We start from the raw sequence: 17724 nt of genomic DNA, 5'->3' as shown, positions 1-17724 counted from the left end.
CACATATGAGAGTTGATGCTTCCAGCTCCTCCTCTTCTCTCTCTCTGTCTCTCCTCTCTCTCTCTGTCTCTCTATCTCTCCCTCTCCTCTCTAAAAAAAATGAATAAATAAAAAAAAATTTTTTAAAAATTTTAAAAAAGGAAAAAAAAAGAAAAAAAAAAGAAAAAGAAATCCTGACTAGTCCCAAAGCTATTAAAGAAAATAAAATCTACTTCCTAGAAATAAAATAACATAAACACTAGGTCTAGTCAGTTTTATAGGTGAGTTCTAATACTAAACCTAGACAAGTGCAATATGAGAGAAGAAAAATGTAGAATGTTTTTCCAAGTGAATAAAGAAGAGGACAATTCTTTCTAATGTATGTGGGTCAAAAAGTTATGATTATCTTGAGAAAAACATTTGATAAAAGATGACATATATATTTGACATTTAAAATTTTTTTCTTAGCAGACTAGAAATACATGATAACTTCCTCAATTTGATAGTGATTATCTACCAAAATCCTAGAGCAAAACATTATACTTAAAAATGAATTATTAGAACCATTCGCTTTTGAGAAGGAAACCAAGATGTCTGTCATCGTTATTTTCATTTAACATTTTACTGGAAGTCCAAGGAAAATATAAAAAGGCATACTGATTAAAAGGAAAGAAACAAAACCATCCTTATGCACAGATGTTATTATTTTCTGCAGAAGAATTCAAGAGACACTATGGAGAAATTACTAAAATAAGAAAGTTTACTGATTTTAAAAATTAAGAAGCAGATCTGATTAGGTGATTGAAGAAATAATAATAATAATAATAATATCTGGTTCTCTTGCTTGGAGAAAACATATGATGAGGTACCATTCACTGAGATTGTTAATTCTTCAGGAAAGTTAGCCTGGAGTTAGGGCAGAGCCATAGTAGATAGATAGCTTCCTGGACAACTTATCCATTTGGAGCCCTACACATCATTGGAAATATAAGGAGATGATAAAAACTGTCCTCAGAACTTCTATGAAAGAGATTACTACAGGTAGTTGCAAAAAAATACTCTACCACTTGAGAAAGGGACAAGAATCCTCTTCCCCTTTAAGGAACATTTGAGTAAAGGTGGCAACTCACTTGATTGATTTCAAAGGAGGAAAGTTCTGATTAGCCACATGGGTTTTGTTTTTCTCAATAAAATATCCAAGTACTAGACCAAGCTGATTTGGTCAAGAAAAAAAGAAGAGAGGTGAGGTTTTGGGAACAGTAACAATTCATTCTTTATCTTTCCTCTCAACAACTTTTACCCCTATTCTAACTAAATAAAGGTAGAAAGGGGGGAGTGGAGTGGCAAATTAATAGCTAGTTAAGTGGTCCATGTATCTCAGACTCATGCCCGGTGGTAGAAGTCAATGAATTCAGCTCAGTATGCAGAGAGGTGTAAAGATTTCATGGCTGTCTGGAGCCTGGAAATGCACATTTGAGAGTTTCTAGCGTATGAAGGACAGTTGAAACCGTGGGCGTGGGTGGGTAGGTCAAGTAGAAAGGATACAGGAAGCAAAATGAGAAGAGACTCGCCCAAGGACAGGATGCTGAGGAAGAGAAACTGGAAGTGGGTGGCAGGAGAAGTAGGGCAAAAATGAGGGCAGTGTCTTGAAAAAAATAAAACAAACCCAGGTCAAGAGAGAACACAGGAGGGAAATGTGCATCAACGACAAATATTAGCTGAGTGAAAAGTCAAGCTGTCAAAGCCACATAAAGCAAATTAATCACATTCAATCTACTCTTTTTGAAAATGAGGATCTTAAAGCAATAGGATCTTACTCTGACAAATACACTCCTTAATTCATTGTTCCCTCATATTCAGTGAAGACCCACTGTGAGTAAGATCTGTCAAAACCTATCTTTCCTCCCTTGTCATATTCAAACTCTCTCAGTTGTTTCCTGAGCTTCTGAGGAGAGGCATGGACTCAATATATAAACTTCCTTTTCTCACTTGAATAATTCCTAAACCCCTTTGACTCAGCATTTCATTCCTGTATATGTTCAAATCAAAGAGTTTTTCTGAGGTTATGACCTGAGGTTTCTTATATATTTTCCCCAGTGTTTTCCATTCAGTAAACAGAAACGAAGAATTCTTGTGCTCATTCTTTTTTTGTGGTAAAATTGGTATGCAGGATTACATCTATTTCAGGAATGCAACAATGTCATTTGCATTTTTACCCACTACACAGTGACCGCACTGTAAGCCCAGTTACCATCCATCAGCATAGAATTGATCCCCTTCATTCATTTCACCCCCAGCGCCATTCCCCCCAGGTGACTGACAATCTATTCTCTGTATGTATTTATGAGTTTACTTTTGTTTTCTTTGTTCATTTGTGTGTTTTTGTTGTTGTTTTGGATTCCATATAAAGTGAAATCACATGGCATTTGGGTATTTGTCTTTCTCTGGCTTATTTTATTTAATGTTGCCTTTTTTTTTTTTTACTTTTCACATTTTCCCATGGAATCTTATTTTAGAATTCTTTAAAAATATTTTGTCCAGTATTCTCTTGAGATCATTTATACATTTTGTAAGACACTTCCATTGGATCTAATGCAATGCTTTCCTCACTGAGTTAGAATGAATGGTCCCATATTAATCTATTTATGGCTATTAAATATTCAACATCTACTAGGTGATCTTTTTCCATCATAGAACTTAAAATCTTGTAAGGAGGAGAAATTATAGAATTAAATAATTATAATGCAAGGCAAAATATGCCAGAAAAATGAGCAAAAGACTATGATACTTCAGTGGAGAAGAAATCAGCTTTGGCTTAAGTAATCTGGGAGGGCTTCATGGAAAAGGTGACATTGAGGTGGGGTCTTAAAGGAGAAGTATTTCAATAGGTGAAGTTGGCAGGGGCACCATCCAGGGAGAAGCAATCGTGTGAGTAAATCAACAAGTCAGGAACGTGTAGAGATAGTCCAAAAAATTATGTATAGTTATGCTTAGTTGAATAAAACATGTCAGACAAGAGGAGAGAGAGAAAAATTCTGACAGCTAACTCTGATTGCTTATGACAAGCTAGGGAGCCTACAAATTGCTTTATGTTTACCATGCCATTGAATCCTTCCACAATCTAAAGGGACAGATACCTGTCCCATTACCACTTAACAGATGAGGAAACCAAGGTACAGCAGGATCTCTTACCCAGCATTGCACAGATAAGAAGTGGCTAAGCCAGGATTTGAACCCAGTAAGTCTGATTTCAAAGCCACAACATGCCCGGTGTTACTGGAGAAGGTGTGGTGAGAGGTGGGCAGAGATCCAGGGACACTGGGTCACAGATCTGAAGAGAGGAAAGGGTTTCAAGAAGGCAAAGGGCATTAGAGTTATAAATCTCTCCAAGAATCCATAGCCCCAGATGGAGCGAAGCCTCTAAGAGGATGATTAGTTGGCCCCGGGAGACTTCATGAGTGTGTGCTCAGCACAGCAGTGACCAAGAAGCTGAAATGAAGAGGATAAAACAGGGATTAGGTGGTGGGACTGGGAGGCAATGACCATAAACCCTTTTTTCTATGATTTTGGTTCCAAAGGTAAGGAGAGAGAAGCCAGTACCTGAAAAAGAGCAATCCAGTTGTGGTTTTGTTTTGCAGGCTAACTATATTTGTGCTTATTCACAGTGGAAAGTATTAGAGAAGATAATTGAAGTGCAAAATACTTTGGGGTGCATGGGGGCCATGAACAGATGAAGCACACAGGGAAAGCTCAGAGAACTAGAGAAGTGGAAAGGTAACTTTTTTTCAGAGGCAGAAGAATGAAAAGACAGGAAGTGTGAACACATATTCTGAGCTATTGATGCAGAGACTTAGCAAGTCTACATCTGAGGACCTCATCCCTCTGGTGAAGTAGAAGGCTTGGTCCAGTGCAGAAAGATGTAGATTGCGCTGTGTAGAGACTTCAGCATTGCAGTAATGATTTGAAATAATGAGTTGGTGCTGGTCTGGCATAATTAACCGAACAGGCCAGGCTATGACACCAGCCCCTGTAAGATCTCACCTGTAAGAGTCACGCCCTTGTGCCCTTCCTTCTGAATCAGCCATCTCCACCACTCCAGCCCTCTATATCATGTCATTCCTGCTCTTCCTACTCTAACTCCTTTACCCATTCCTCTAACAGCCTCACTCCTTACACGTAGGCTTGGTATTACTTCTGTAGGGAGCTCTGACTTCTAACTCCCCTACTCCTTATAGCTCCACCTCATCCCTTGAATTCCTTGTTTTGTAGCTAATCACCTTGCTCAGTCCAGCCTGAGCGCTGGAACCTTTGATAGCATGTGCTCAAGAGGCATGCCCTATTAAAGAATAGCACTGGAAGGCTGTGCAGAAGCTCAGAGAGCCTGGTTTAGACAGCCTCTGTGCTAACTAGTCTGCTTGTCTCTCCACTCTCCACGGTTTTCACTTGCTCCATGTCACAGGAAGCTGACCTCTATGGATAGTATCTAACGGTTTCCCTTGCCCACTGATTTCCAATGGAAAGGCCTGGGAGGAGTTTGGGGGTAGGTAGAAAAGAGAGAACAGGAAATGTATTCCTCCAGCTCCTTCGCATGTGGCTGCTGGCTGCTGAGGCTGCATCCCTCCAGCAAAAACCACAACTCCCCAGCAGCTCCTCCTACAGCTATTGCTACAACCACAGCTCCAGCTCCACCCTCATAAATTCCAGTAACCACCCCTTACCCTCTTGGGACCAAGAAAAGTATTGCTAGTCCCTGGGTGTTTCAATATCCCTGTTATTTTTCCGTAACACCTTTGTACATAATCCACTCACCCCTCTTCAATTTTCCCACTTAAATGTAGTATCACTTTCCTGCCACAATGTAACTGAACTTACAGTCCCAACCTTGAATGGGTTCAATTAACACCACTACAAGACTTGAGTAACAGGACTGGGAATCCAGGAGTGTCAGGGATAACCTAGATGATGGAGAATCCTAAAACACCTGAATGTCTCACTGGTACCCTCAAATCTGATGTATCTAAAATCAAATTCATGACTGCCTTTCCCTTATCTAAATTTGCTCCTCCTCCAGTCTTCCCCACTTTTTCCCATTCCTTAATTTATTCAACTGTTTACTATTTATAGATTATTTCCTATTATGCTAGGCACTGGTGATTCAAAGTTTCCCAAATCAAAGTTTCATCTCTCTTAGGGACTCACTTCTAGTTGGAGGGGAGGCTAGAGTTGACCACAAAATGGTACGTTACATGTCTTCTTCTTTCCTTCCTTCCTTCCTTCCTTCCTTCCTTCCTTCCTTCCTTCCTTCCTTCCTTCCTCCCTTCCTCCCTTCCTCCCTTCCTTCTTCCCTTCCTTCCTTCCTCCCTCCCTTCTTTTCTTCCTTCCTTTCCTTCTTTCTTCCCATCTTTTTTTCTTTTTTTCTTTCTTTCTTTTCTTCTTTCTTTTTTTCTTTCTTTCTTTCTTTCTTTCTTTCTTTCTTTCTTTCTTTCTTTCTTTCTTTCTTTCTTTTCCTTTCCTTCCTACTCTTTTTTTAATAGTAGCAAACACATGCTGGCAAAGCAAATAAAAGGACTCAGGAGGTTGTGACACAGGCTTTCCAAGGAAGTAATGTATGAACTGAGCCTTGAGGAATAAGTAAGCTTTCAGCAGCAGAGGGAGGAAGAGGGCAGGAGAACATTCGAGGCAGAGACAGCATGAGCAAAGAATGCAGGCATGGAAGTGTAGGGTGTGTTCAGAAAATGAAAAGCCATCCCCTTATCAGGGGATCACTGCATAAGTTATATAATCATTATGTTGCATAACTGAAACTAAAATAATGTTGATGTCAACTGTAATTGAAAATTTAAAAATAAGTAAATTTAATTTTTATAAAAAGCAAAGAAAAGCTGTCCCACACAGCTGGACCACAAGATAAATGGTGAGTGGGCAGGCAGGCTGGTGGCTGTGTGGGACAGGGGGGGAGGAAGGGAATGAGTAAGTGATAAGGATGGAAATAAAAGTAGGCGTGACCAGATTATGAAGGATGTTAGTTGTAAAAAATAAGTTTAAATGTCATGGTGTCTAATGTGGTGAGACACTCTTCTGAAGTCTGTACCTTTTGGTCGTCCCCCAGAACAAACAGAAAGGCTTATCTTCGCCTTCAGAAGGGGATGGGAGGGTAAGCATCAAAGAGCAAAGAAAGCAAGACCTGACTTTTTAAGTTGTAACAGGATTTTGAAACTCATGTTACAACCTGTAGTTCTGAGTGCGGGGACGGGGGGAGAAGGGCTTCTGAATTTCTAAAACCTTGGTGTGGTTTATGCCACAAACTTGACTTTTGGATCAACATTTGGAGAGTCACATGGGCTGGCCTTCGAGTTACTCCTTTTTCGTTGCAGATGCCAGAGGCCCAGGCTGCAGCCGGGAATGGGGGAGAGGAGCCCAGGAAGCCCCCAGTGAAGGAGACCTACTTCCCTGCTACAGTGCCTTAGTCAGCAGGGGAGGTCCACGTGACAGAGCAGGCCGAGAGCCGTCTGCTGGACAGGATGCAGACATACACGTGAAGGAAGAATGAGAAAATCACGACAGAAACTTTTTTCAAAGATTTCTTTCTTTCATACTTTGGGATAGCTATTTGGAAAGTCATAAATTACTATAAGCTGATGTGAACTTTAATCAACATGCAAATATACCTGTTAGACACCAACTATAAATGTCTCCTGAGAAGAAACAGTGGGTAAATATAGCATAACGTTTAGCACCTTTCTCTTTTTTTTTTCATTTTTCCGAAGCTGGAAACAGGGAGACAGTCAGACAGACTCCCGCATGCGCCCCACCGGGATCCACCTGGCATGCCCACCAGGGGGCGATGTTCTGCCCCTCTGGGGCGTCGCTCTGTTGCATCCAGAGCCATTCTAGCACCTGAGGCAGAGGCCACAGAGCCATCCCCAGCGCCCAGGCCAACTCTGCTACAATGGAGCCTCGGCTGCGGGAGGGGAAGAGAGAGACAGAGAGGAAGGAGAGGGGGAGGGGTGGAGAAGCAGATGGGCGCTTCTCCTGTGTGCCCTGGCTGGGAATCGAACCTGGGACTCCTGCACGCCAGGCCAACGCTCTACCGCTGAGCCAACCGGCCAGGGCCCATGATGCCATTTTATTGTGTTTTTGCTAATGGACTGGTTTTGAACAATTGCAACCTAACAACTGAAAGAAACTGAACTTCCGAATAAATGACCAGACACGAAGAAAGCATTTCTATCTCAAAAGCCATCAACTTCTCCTTCAATGCATCTCCTAATATGTGTCATTTGAAATTCATGTTTTTAATTTTAGAATATCTTCTTTGAGTAATACTTGAATCTCCTTAAGTGTTATTTTTATTTAATTTTTTTGTTTCTGTTCAAATAATCACCATTCTCCTTCATGCCTCTGGTGTGTTAGAGCCTGTTCCTCACCAGGAATGCTTGGCTATTGTGCTTTGCTGTCATTTCTCTTGGAGCTGCTCTTAGGGACTCTTACCTGCATGCCCCCAAGTAGTCTGCTGCTATTTAAAACAAGCAGCTTCCTGGTGGTAACCATTTTGTTCCTTGGTTTTCACTTTATCTCTCAGGGTTAGTCCCAAAGAATCTAGGATGCTCCCACAGGTTAATATTGTTATTTCCTTCAGCATCAAGATACCTTAGGCATAAATGCTTATGATTGTTTGGTTGGGACTCTTCTACGGTTCTCCCCAAGCTCTCCTTTGGACCATAGAGAAGAGAGCCCAATTATAGTTTGCAACAACTGGAATTTGAAGCAAATGAATTATCATCATCACCATGTATTTTTATTTTGCTTTTTACAAGGCACTCATTTTAAACCACAGATCTATTATATGAATGGCTCAATACTTTGTGTACCCCAAAGTACAGATTTAACAAATAAGTCTCTGTTGAGTTTTCATTACTAAATTTACTGCTGATAAACCTTGTAAAAATGGAATGCAAGATCTATAAAAAGTGTCTACTCAAAATATGAATATGGGCCCTGGCTGGTTGGCTCAGCGGTAGAGCATCGGCCTGGCGTGCGGGGGACCCGGGTTCGATTCCTGGCCAGGGCACATAGGAGAAGCGCCCATTTGCTTCTCCACCCCCCCCCCTCCTCTCTGTCTCTCTCTTCCCCTCCCACAACCAAGGCTCCATTGGAGCAAAGATGGCCCGGGCGCTGGGGATGGCTCCTTGGCCTCTGCCCCAGGCTCTAGAGTGGCTCTGGTCGTGGCAGAGCGACGCCCCGGAGGGGCAGAGCATCGCCCCCTGGTGGGCAGAGCGTCGCCCCTGGTGGGCGTGCCGGGTGGATCCCGGTCGGGCGCATGCGGGAGTCTGTCTGACTGTCTCTCCCCGTTTCCAGCTTCAGAAAAATACAAAAAAAAAAAAAATGAATTTGGAAGTAGCCACTGCCTTGAAGGCTCCATTGGGTTCTGAGGGCCTACAGCATTATGTGCCATGCAGTGAAGCGATTCCTCCACAACTTTCTTGTGATGGGAAAACTGTGATTCATTTATTCTACCCTGTGCCATGCGATCAGAAGGCCTTGGTACAGATGTGATGATGAACAGAAACATATAGGAAGAGCCCTAGGTCACATTGACTACGTAAGCCAGAATACATTTATGTACCTTTAAAAAATTATTTAAATGAAAGCAGAAAATTCAAAGTTTTTATGAAACTGGTTAATTGTAAGGAGTCCAAGTTTGAGGAACTTGAAGAAAGATTGCCTCCAAATGGTCTCAGTCTAGCCATGAGTCCCATAGTCTTCACTCAAAAGTGATGTGCTAATGTCTAATTTCATTTCTTTTTTTCAATATCTTTAAAATAATAATTACGTATTCCTATTCAAATCGTTGCACTAGCTATAAAAAAGAAATTTCTAGAAGTGAACATGTTAAAGAGTTGCCAGCCCTTTTCCTTAATTCACTCTATCTCCTCACTGCTGGTTGATGTTTCAAAACCTGGGAAACCTCATCTGAAAATAAAAGGGGCAGAACAGATGTCTGATTTATCTGTAGTTTGCAAAAAAAAATATTTTGCTTTTAACCTCATTGTAAATGATGCATGGATAGATTTTATTTTTATTAGTTTCACTGTACCTTCTAGATGCTATGTGCTGTTGTTACCCCGTGAGAAGCAGCTTTGGTTTTTTATTTTTTTCAGATTAAAAATGTGTAATTATTTTTGTTCTTTTCCATTTCATATTATTGACAATATGTTTGAATTTATATTTACCATTTCACTATTTGGTTTGTTTTGTTTTTTTTTCTGTATTTTTCTGAAGCTGGAAACGGGGAGAGACAGACAGATTCCCGCATGCGCCCGACCGGGATCCACGCGGCATGCCCACCAGGGGGTGACGCTCTGCCCACCAGGGAGTGATGCTCTGCCCCTCCCGGGCGTCGCTCTGTTGCGACCAGAGCCACTCTAGCGCCTGGGCAGAGGCCGAGGAGCCATACCCAGCACCCAGGCCATCTTTGCTCCAGTGGAGCGTTGGCTGCGGGAGGGGAAGAGAGAGACAGAGAGGAAGGAGAGGGGGAGGGGTAGAGAAGCAGATGGGTGCTTCTCCTGTGTGCCCTGGCCGGGAATCGAACCTGGGACTTCTGCACGCCAGGCCGACGCTTTACCACTGAGCCAACCGGCCAGGGCCCTATTTGGTTTTTTTTATTGGTGCCACCTGTTTTATATATTTTTCTCTTTTCCTTCTTCTGAATTAGCTAAATATTTTATGTGATTGCATTTCCTTCTTTACTAACTATATATACTTATACTATTATTTAGCAGTTACTTTAGAGATTATGAGATGCATTCTTGACTTATAGTTTTATAGTATGTATTAATATTTTTAGTACTTCCTAGAGAATGTTAACACCTTAAAACTGTTTAACTCCATTCCACCCAACCCCATGCATTTGGTTTACTGTTGTTATGCATTTAGTTCTATCTATATTCAAACTACATAAGGCTCTGTTATTGTTTTGTATAGTGTAGGTTTATTTAGATTTACCCACATGTTAACTCTTTCTTCCCTGCATTTCTGTTTTTCTATCTGGGGGATCATTTTCCTTATGCCTGAAGAATTCTCTTTATTATTTCTGCTGGTTGAGTCTTCTGGTGATGAATTCTCTGAGCTTTTCTTTGTTGAGAAATGTCTATGTTTGGTCTGTGATTTGAAGAATATTTTCAGTAGGTATAGAATTCCAGGTTGGCACCCAGTGATATTTCTCAAACTTCTTTCCCTGTTTCTGGGATTGAAAAAAACTTGGCTGTGCCCTGAAAACTTCCCTCGGGCGTGTATCTGCACACTGCTGCCCCGCAGCTCAGCTGTCTGCCCCCGCAGCGTCAGGAATGCCGAAGCAAGACCCGAGAAGACTGCTCCCGACCCTTCTCCTTTCCCAGGGCGACCTTCCAAAAGCCTGTCATATACTTCCCCTCCCTTTCCTTCTAGCAACTTTTCCATTAACCTTTAATATTAGTGACTTGAAACCCACATACGCATTACCTGAATTTTCCTAATTGTAAAAAAGGTATTGAGAAGTAAAGGGAAAAGTGAGATCTACTAGAATTTATATAAATAAATGTGAAATTGGGAAGGGTTTGCTATATTTCAGACGAGGTAACTACATGATTATTAAGGAAAGCCTACTTCCCAACTGACTAATAAATTGATTAGTTAGGAGAAATGCCAGCTGGATGCTGTAAGAAACAAACCCCAGAAGCTCAGAGGCTAATAATGCATGTGTACTTGGCACTCATGTAGAACTCAGCTGGGTTCCAGTGGGCAGCCTTCCCGGTGGAATCAGGAATCATTGTCTCCTTTCACCTCTGGGCTCCGGGACCTCCACGGGGTGCCTGCATTCAGCCAGCAAGACAAAGAAGTACCTGGAGGATCACAGATGGCTAGTTTTCATGGGCTGAGTCTGCAACTGGCACACATCACTTCCACCTACATGTCATGAATTAGAACTCAAGTCAATAGCCACATCCAGCGGCTACTTTCTAACACGATAATGAATGGGAATTCAATTTAAAATCATTAACTTTTTCCCAACCAAGCTCAAGAAGTTAAAAATTCCTTAATGTACATTAATGTGTGCTCAAATTAATTCAGATATGAGAAAAATGAATGTTTACTAAATACTGTGAAGTTTATTCCTGTTAGTGTTTTTTTTCCTCAACAAAAATAATAACACCAGTGGCTTTTAAATAATCTAGTTCAGGGGTCCCCAAACTTTTTACACAGAGGGCCAGTTCACTGTCCCTCAGACCGTTGGAGGGCCGCCATACACAGTGCTCCTCTCACTGACCACCAATGAAAGAGATGCTCTTTCCGGAAGTGCAGGGGGGTGTGTGTGTGGATAAATCGCCTCAGAGGGCCGCATGCAACCCACAGGCCATAATTTGGGGATGCCTGGTCTAGTTCATTGAATGTTCACTTATTCTGACCATTATTACAAATTTTATATCAAAGACAGAATACTGCCTTTACTGACCCAAGTGTTTTCTTTCATTCCTGCCTATAAATTGTGTTTTCTTGCCATTTCTGCTTGGGGTCACAGAGTGTGGGTACTGAGAAATTAAAGAACTATTTCTCATTGTAAACCATCATCCCCACCACCACCACCCAATCATCTCCTAGAGAAGCCTTAGTGCCTTGGGCACATTGGCAGCTACTTTCTCCTCCTCATTCCTCATCCCCCTGACGTTCCTTACTTTCAAGACAAAGTCATCCCTCCACTCTTCTTGTTTAATTTTAATTTTTTGGTCAATGATCACCTCTCTCCTTTCTAAGAAGGCAGGAAGCATAACTTCCATGTTCACAACTCCATCTCCAGTGATACTGGGTGAAGGACCACCAATGAGGCTATTCAGGTCAGCTCTATCATGTATGCAACTTTTCACCTCAAAATATCTCTGTCTCTATATACAACACTTCAGGTTCTTAACTCCTGTCATGGGGGAAGATCTTTCTTTTCTTTTTATGGCTCATTTCTTCTTCACCATTGTCCCATTCCAATATCTTTGAGTCTTCTTCTCTCAACCATCTCCTCTTTCTCCAGCATCTTTTTTTTTTATATAATTTTTTTTAATTTTTTAATTTTTTATTTATTCATTTTACAGAGGAGAGGGAGAGGCAGAGAGAGAGAGAGAGAGAGAGAGAGAGAGAGAGAGAGGAGAGAGAGAGAGGGAGAGAGAAGGGGGGAGGAGCTGGAAGCATCAACTCCCATATGTGCCTTGACCAGGCAAGCCCAGGGTTTCGAACCGGCGACCTCAGCATTTCCCCAGCATCTTTACTCTCTCCTTTTCCACTGGTTTTTCCTTGTCACCTCTCAAATTATGGATAATTTTCCACAAGTTTGTAAAAGTCTTTGTTTTGTCTTTCTGCCTCTTAAATTTTTAACTTCTTTCTTTCCTTTCACAGCTAAACTAATTGCTGGCTGCCCTGACTCATGTCCCATGCATGCCTTCATCTTCTGCAATCTGATCATCTCTCTACTGTGGGCTCTCAAAGGCCATCAGTGACTTCCTAGTTACCAAATTCAATGATCTTTCTCCAGTTCTCATCTTCCTTGATCACTTTGCAATATCTGAACTATTACAGGCTATGGAAGAGAGATTGCTGGTTGACCATCACATATTCCATTCACCCCTTCTTACCAACACATTCCAAGTAGTAATGTGTCCAACTAAATGACAATATTTCCCAGCCTCTTGCAGTAGAGATGGACTTTATGAAATGTAGGCTGGCATGCCTGTATTCATTAGGTTAATGCCAGATCTACTACAATAGATAAATTCTAAATTCCCATCAGCTTAGACATAACACCCTAAATGTGTATTCCAAGCCTTGTACATGGTCATTCTGGGACCCAGCTTCCTTCCATATATTGGTTCATCCTTTTCTGAGACCTCGAAGTCCTTGACACTGAGCTAACAGATGGGAAGAGGGTATAGAAGAGAGCATGTGGGAGGCTAGAACTGGGCTATATGTTGAAACATAACTGCAAGTGAGGCAGGAAAATGTAATTTATGGGACTTCCCAGGAGGAGGAAATGGATTTGGTGGGCAACTAGCCAGTTTCTGCCCCACAGCTAAGCCATTAAAAAAGGAATTCTGGCCCAGACAAATCAGCAGGCATAATTGGAACAGGCCATAGCCACAGCGCCCTAACTGGGTACATTCTAGGGTAAAACATCTCGTTTGATCAGTCTTTCAGGTGACAATCAACATTTCTTCTTTACTCCCTGCCATAATAAGTTTATTATGAGTTCATTTGCATCCTACCATAATAAGAACCATTACCAATCATAATCAGACTTATAAGTCTTTCAGCTGTGAAAAGTGAAGTTTGAAAATACTGAGATCAATAAGTAGAGGAGATAAGTTGTAACATGAATATTTTTAAATCCCCCAACACAGCTAAAAATGCAGAATTTGAGTTACATTGTTTATTGTCAAAATAAAGTTTTTTGCCAAGTACAAAAGAAGTACAGACAAGATTTATAAGACAGAGAAATCAGTGTCTTACTGCTCAGACCAACAACCCTCCTGTTAGTTTCATTCACTCTGTAGATCCTACATCAAAGTTCTTCCTAGCATTCCTGGACCATGTATGCTGATGCAGATAACATTTCCTGTCTACTCTTGATCCACTGGTTAAAAGAGACATGCCTGTAGATTACTCTTTTTTTTAAGGTTTTATTTATTGATTTTACTGGGAGGGGGGCACCAGAAGTATTAACTCATAGTTGCTTTACTTTAGTTGTTCATTGATTGCTTGTCATTGCTTATTGTGTGTGCCTTGACCAGGCAAGCCTCAGGTTTTGTTTTACTTATTATTTTTATTTTACAGGGACAGAGAGTCAGAGAGAGGGATAGATAGGGACAGACATACAGGAACGGAGACAGATGAGAAGCATCAATCATCAGTTTTTCGTTGCCGTTGCGACACCTTAGTTGTTCATTGATTGCTTTCTCATATGTGCCTTGACCGTGGGGCTTCAGCAGACCAAGTAACCTCTTGCTCAAGCCAGCGACCTTGGGTCCAAGGTGGTGAGCTTTTTTTTTTTTTTTTTTGCTCAAGCCAGATGAGCCCTCACTCAAGCTGGCAACCTCAGGGTCTCAAACCTGGGTCCTCCGCATCCCAGTCCCACGCTCCATCCACTGCACCACCACCTGGTCAGGCTGTAGATTACTCTTTATTCAGCTCAGACTACTCTCTAATTTGGAGACATTAATGAATGTATTTAAATTCAGGGTAATCACATAAACATTTGAACCAGATAATTTCTTCTCTTCTCTATCCAATAGTAATGATAATAATAATAATTCATTTGCATGCATCCAAGAAAGTGGGTCACTTAGGTTTGGGGATAAGGGTGGGGAACTTCTAGGAGGAATCTGAAGAAAACCATTGGGTGAAAGGTGAAATTAAAATCCAAGACTATGTTGAGGGAAGCTAGATCAAAAAGGGCATGAATATGTTTATTGCAGCATTGTTCACAGTGGCCAGGACATGGAAACAACCAAAAAGCCCGTCAATAGATGACTGGATAAAGAAGATGTGGCACATATACACTATGGAATACTATTCAGCCATAAGAAATGATGACATCGGAACATTTACAGCAAAATGGTGGGATCTTGATAACATGATACGAAGCGAAATAAGTAAATCAGAAAAAACCAGGAACTGCATTATTCCATACGTAGGTGGGACATAAAGTGAAACTAAGAGACATTGATAAGAGTGTGGTGGTTATGGGGGGGAGGGGGGAATGGGAGAGGGAAAGGGGGAGGGGGAGGGGCACAAAGAAAACAAGATAGAAGGTGACAGAGGACAATCTGACTTTGGGTGATGGGTATGCAACATAATTGAACGACAAGATAACCTGGACTTGTTATCTTTGAATATATGTATCCTGATTTATTGATGTCACCCCATTAAAAAAATAAAATTATTAAAAAAAAGAAAAAAAAAAGCATGAATAAGAAAAATAGAAAGCTGTAACCTAGGCACTGGCCTAACTTGCCTGGGGTCACCAGACAGGTGTTTGTGGAGGCTCCTTTAAACCTGAGGTAAGTACAGCCCACAGGAAAGTGGGCTGAAGGGCCCACTGCTCTGGGTCTCCCTGAGACACCACAAGCACGATCCTGGTAGTGGACGCTGCATGCGCCACGCAGATCCCCTTCAGGACTGAAGAACGGATCCCCCAGCTGCTGGCACACAGGCCTTTGCTGTCAGCCCCTCCCAGTATCGCCTTGTTTGAAAAGAGTTGCTGCTCCTGAGGCCATGTGCCCTCTCCTGCTCCCCACCCCGGGTCTGGCCCACCCAATGGTATAAAGGCCCTCCCCGCCCCCCCCCCCCCAGGACAACTGTGAGGGCCCCTTTCAGCTTCTGAGCTTCTAGTCAGGTTAGTTAGGGCCTTTTATTAAAACCGTATCACAGCCTGACTTCTTTCTCTGCACAATCCTGCTGCTTTTCCTTCCCTTTCCCAGGTGTTAATCTGGAACGCACTCCTTAATAAATATCCTACACGCTCACCTCCATTTCACAATCTGCTCCACAGGGAACAAATCAGCCAGACCTGCCAACAACTTCCCTTAGAACACTAGCAAACTGCTAGAAAATATTAGTCAGCGAACCACCATTTATTACTGCCTGGTCATTATCTATAGATATTTTTGTATTTATGCTGATTTCTACATTTTAAACTCAGTCAAGATAAAATTGAGAGCATGTCTCTCCAAGTCATAAACACTCAGGAATCCTGATCTGCTTTGCACATGAAAACGGAAGGTCAACCTAGGTTGGCCAAGACATATCCACTCCCCGGAATCTTTGAGGATTTAATCTCTCTCACTTCAATAGCAAAACATATCAAAATGGAATTTCTTGCTGAACAAAAGGTTGGGGGGAACCCTACAAAGCAGGAATTAGATTTTTACATTTACAAAATCATAATATAATTATATATTCAATTCTGTCTGTTCACATTATGCCATATATGTTTTTCTAAAAAATTTGTCTTATAACTGAATTAAGCAGCCCAGTATATCCCAGTATATCTCTGTAGATAATGAAGATAATTTGACCATGTAACTGGGCCCAACATATTTTTATTAAAAGCTTCGCTCTTAACCATATGACCCAGCAATTCCACTTCTAGGTATTTATCTGCGTAAACCCAAAGCACTAATTTGAAAAGATACATGCATCCCTATGTTCACTGCAGTATTATTTACAATAGCCAAGGTAAGGAAGCAGCCTAAGTATCCATTGATAGATGATCAGTGGTACCGGTCCGTGGGCCATTTGGTACCGGTCCACAGAGAAAGAATAAATAACTTACATTATTTCCGTTTTATTTATATTTAAGTCTGAACGATGTTTTATTTTTAAAAAACTGACCAGATTTCCTCTGTTACATCCGTCTAAGACTCACTCTTGACGCTTGTCTTGGTCACGTGATAGATACATTTATCCGTCTCACCCTAAAGGCCGGTCCGTAAAAATATTTTCTGACATTAAACCGTTCCGTGGCCCAAAAAAGGTTGGGGACCACTGGTCTATACAATGGAATAGTACTTGGCCATAAAAAAGAATGAACTCTTACCATTTGCAACAACATGGATGGACCTAGAAGGTATTATGCTATATAAAATAAACATAGAGGCCCTGGCCGGTTGGCTCAGTAGTAGAGTGTCGGCCTGGCGTGCAGGAGTCCCAGGTTCGATTCCCAGCCAGGGCACACAGGAGAAGCGCCCATCTGCTTCTCCACCCCTCCCCCTCTCCTTCCTCTCTCTCACTTCCCCTCCCACAACCAAGGCTCCACTGGAGCAAAGTTGGCCCGGGCGCTGAGGATGGCTCTGTGGCCTCTACCTCAGGCACTAGAATGGCTCTGGTTGCGACAGAGCAACGCCTCAGATGGGCAGAGCATCACCCCCTGGTGGGCATGCCGGGTGGATCCCTGTGGGGCGCATGCGGGAGTCTGTCTGACTGTCTCCTCGTTTCCAACTTCAGAAAAATACAAAAAAATAAAATAAAATAAAATAAACATAGAAAAATACCATATGATTTCACTTATATGTGGAATCTAAAAGAAAAATAAACAAACAAGCAAAATAGAAACAAACTCATAGATACAGAGAACAAATTGATGGTTTCCACGTGGGAGAGGGGTTGGAGGCTGGAAGGAAAAGATAAAGGGGTAATAAATACAAGTTGGCAGTTACAAAATAGTCACAAGGATGTAAAGTACAGCATAAGGAACACAGTCAAGTCAATATTGTAATAACTATATATGGTATCAGGTGAGTATTGGAAATATCAAGGGAAACACTTTGTCAGGTATACAGTTATCTAACCACTATGCTGTACACCTGAAACTAATATAATATTAAATGTAAACTGTAATTTTAAGAATGTAAAAATAAAATATAAATAGAATAAGGGAGAAATATTAATCCACAGTTTTGCCATCCCAAATTAAAAACTATTTTCCTCTTAGGAAAAAAAAACTTAGTCTTATTATTCTGAAAGCTGATATAAAATGTATAACCATGTAAAAGTCACATGGCATGTCATGTGCTTTCTCTTATTTGCTGTATACTCCTCAGTGCCCACACTAATCACCCCAGGCCTGGCACAAAGTAAGAGCGCAAACCATACTTGATGCATGAACAAAGAACATGGGTTTTTGGCTGAACAACAGATTTGTAAAATAAGATTTCTTAGGAGGTGGGA

The 17724-nt window shown here is 41.5% G+C and overlaps 1 pseudogene; it reads right to left on the bottom strand.

Moving 5' to 3' along the window:
• LOC136377060 (large ribosomal subunit protein uL4 pseudogene) overlaps nt 1-17724 on the bottom strand; it is a 76809-nt pseudogene that overhangs the window by 56194 nt on the left and 2891 nt on the right.

The sequence above is a fragment of the Saccopteryx leptura genome, chromosome 6 (genome assembly GCF_036850995.1).
Source record: "Saccopteryx leptura isolate mSacLep1 chromosome 6, mSacLep1_pri_phased_curated, whole genome shotgun sequence".
NCBI lineage: Eukaryota > Metazoa > Chordata > Mammalia > Chiroptera > Emballonuridae > Saccopteryx > Saccopteryx leptura.
This window is presented reverse-complemented; position numbering and strand designations above follow the sequence as displayed.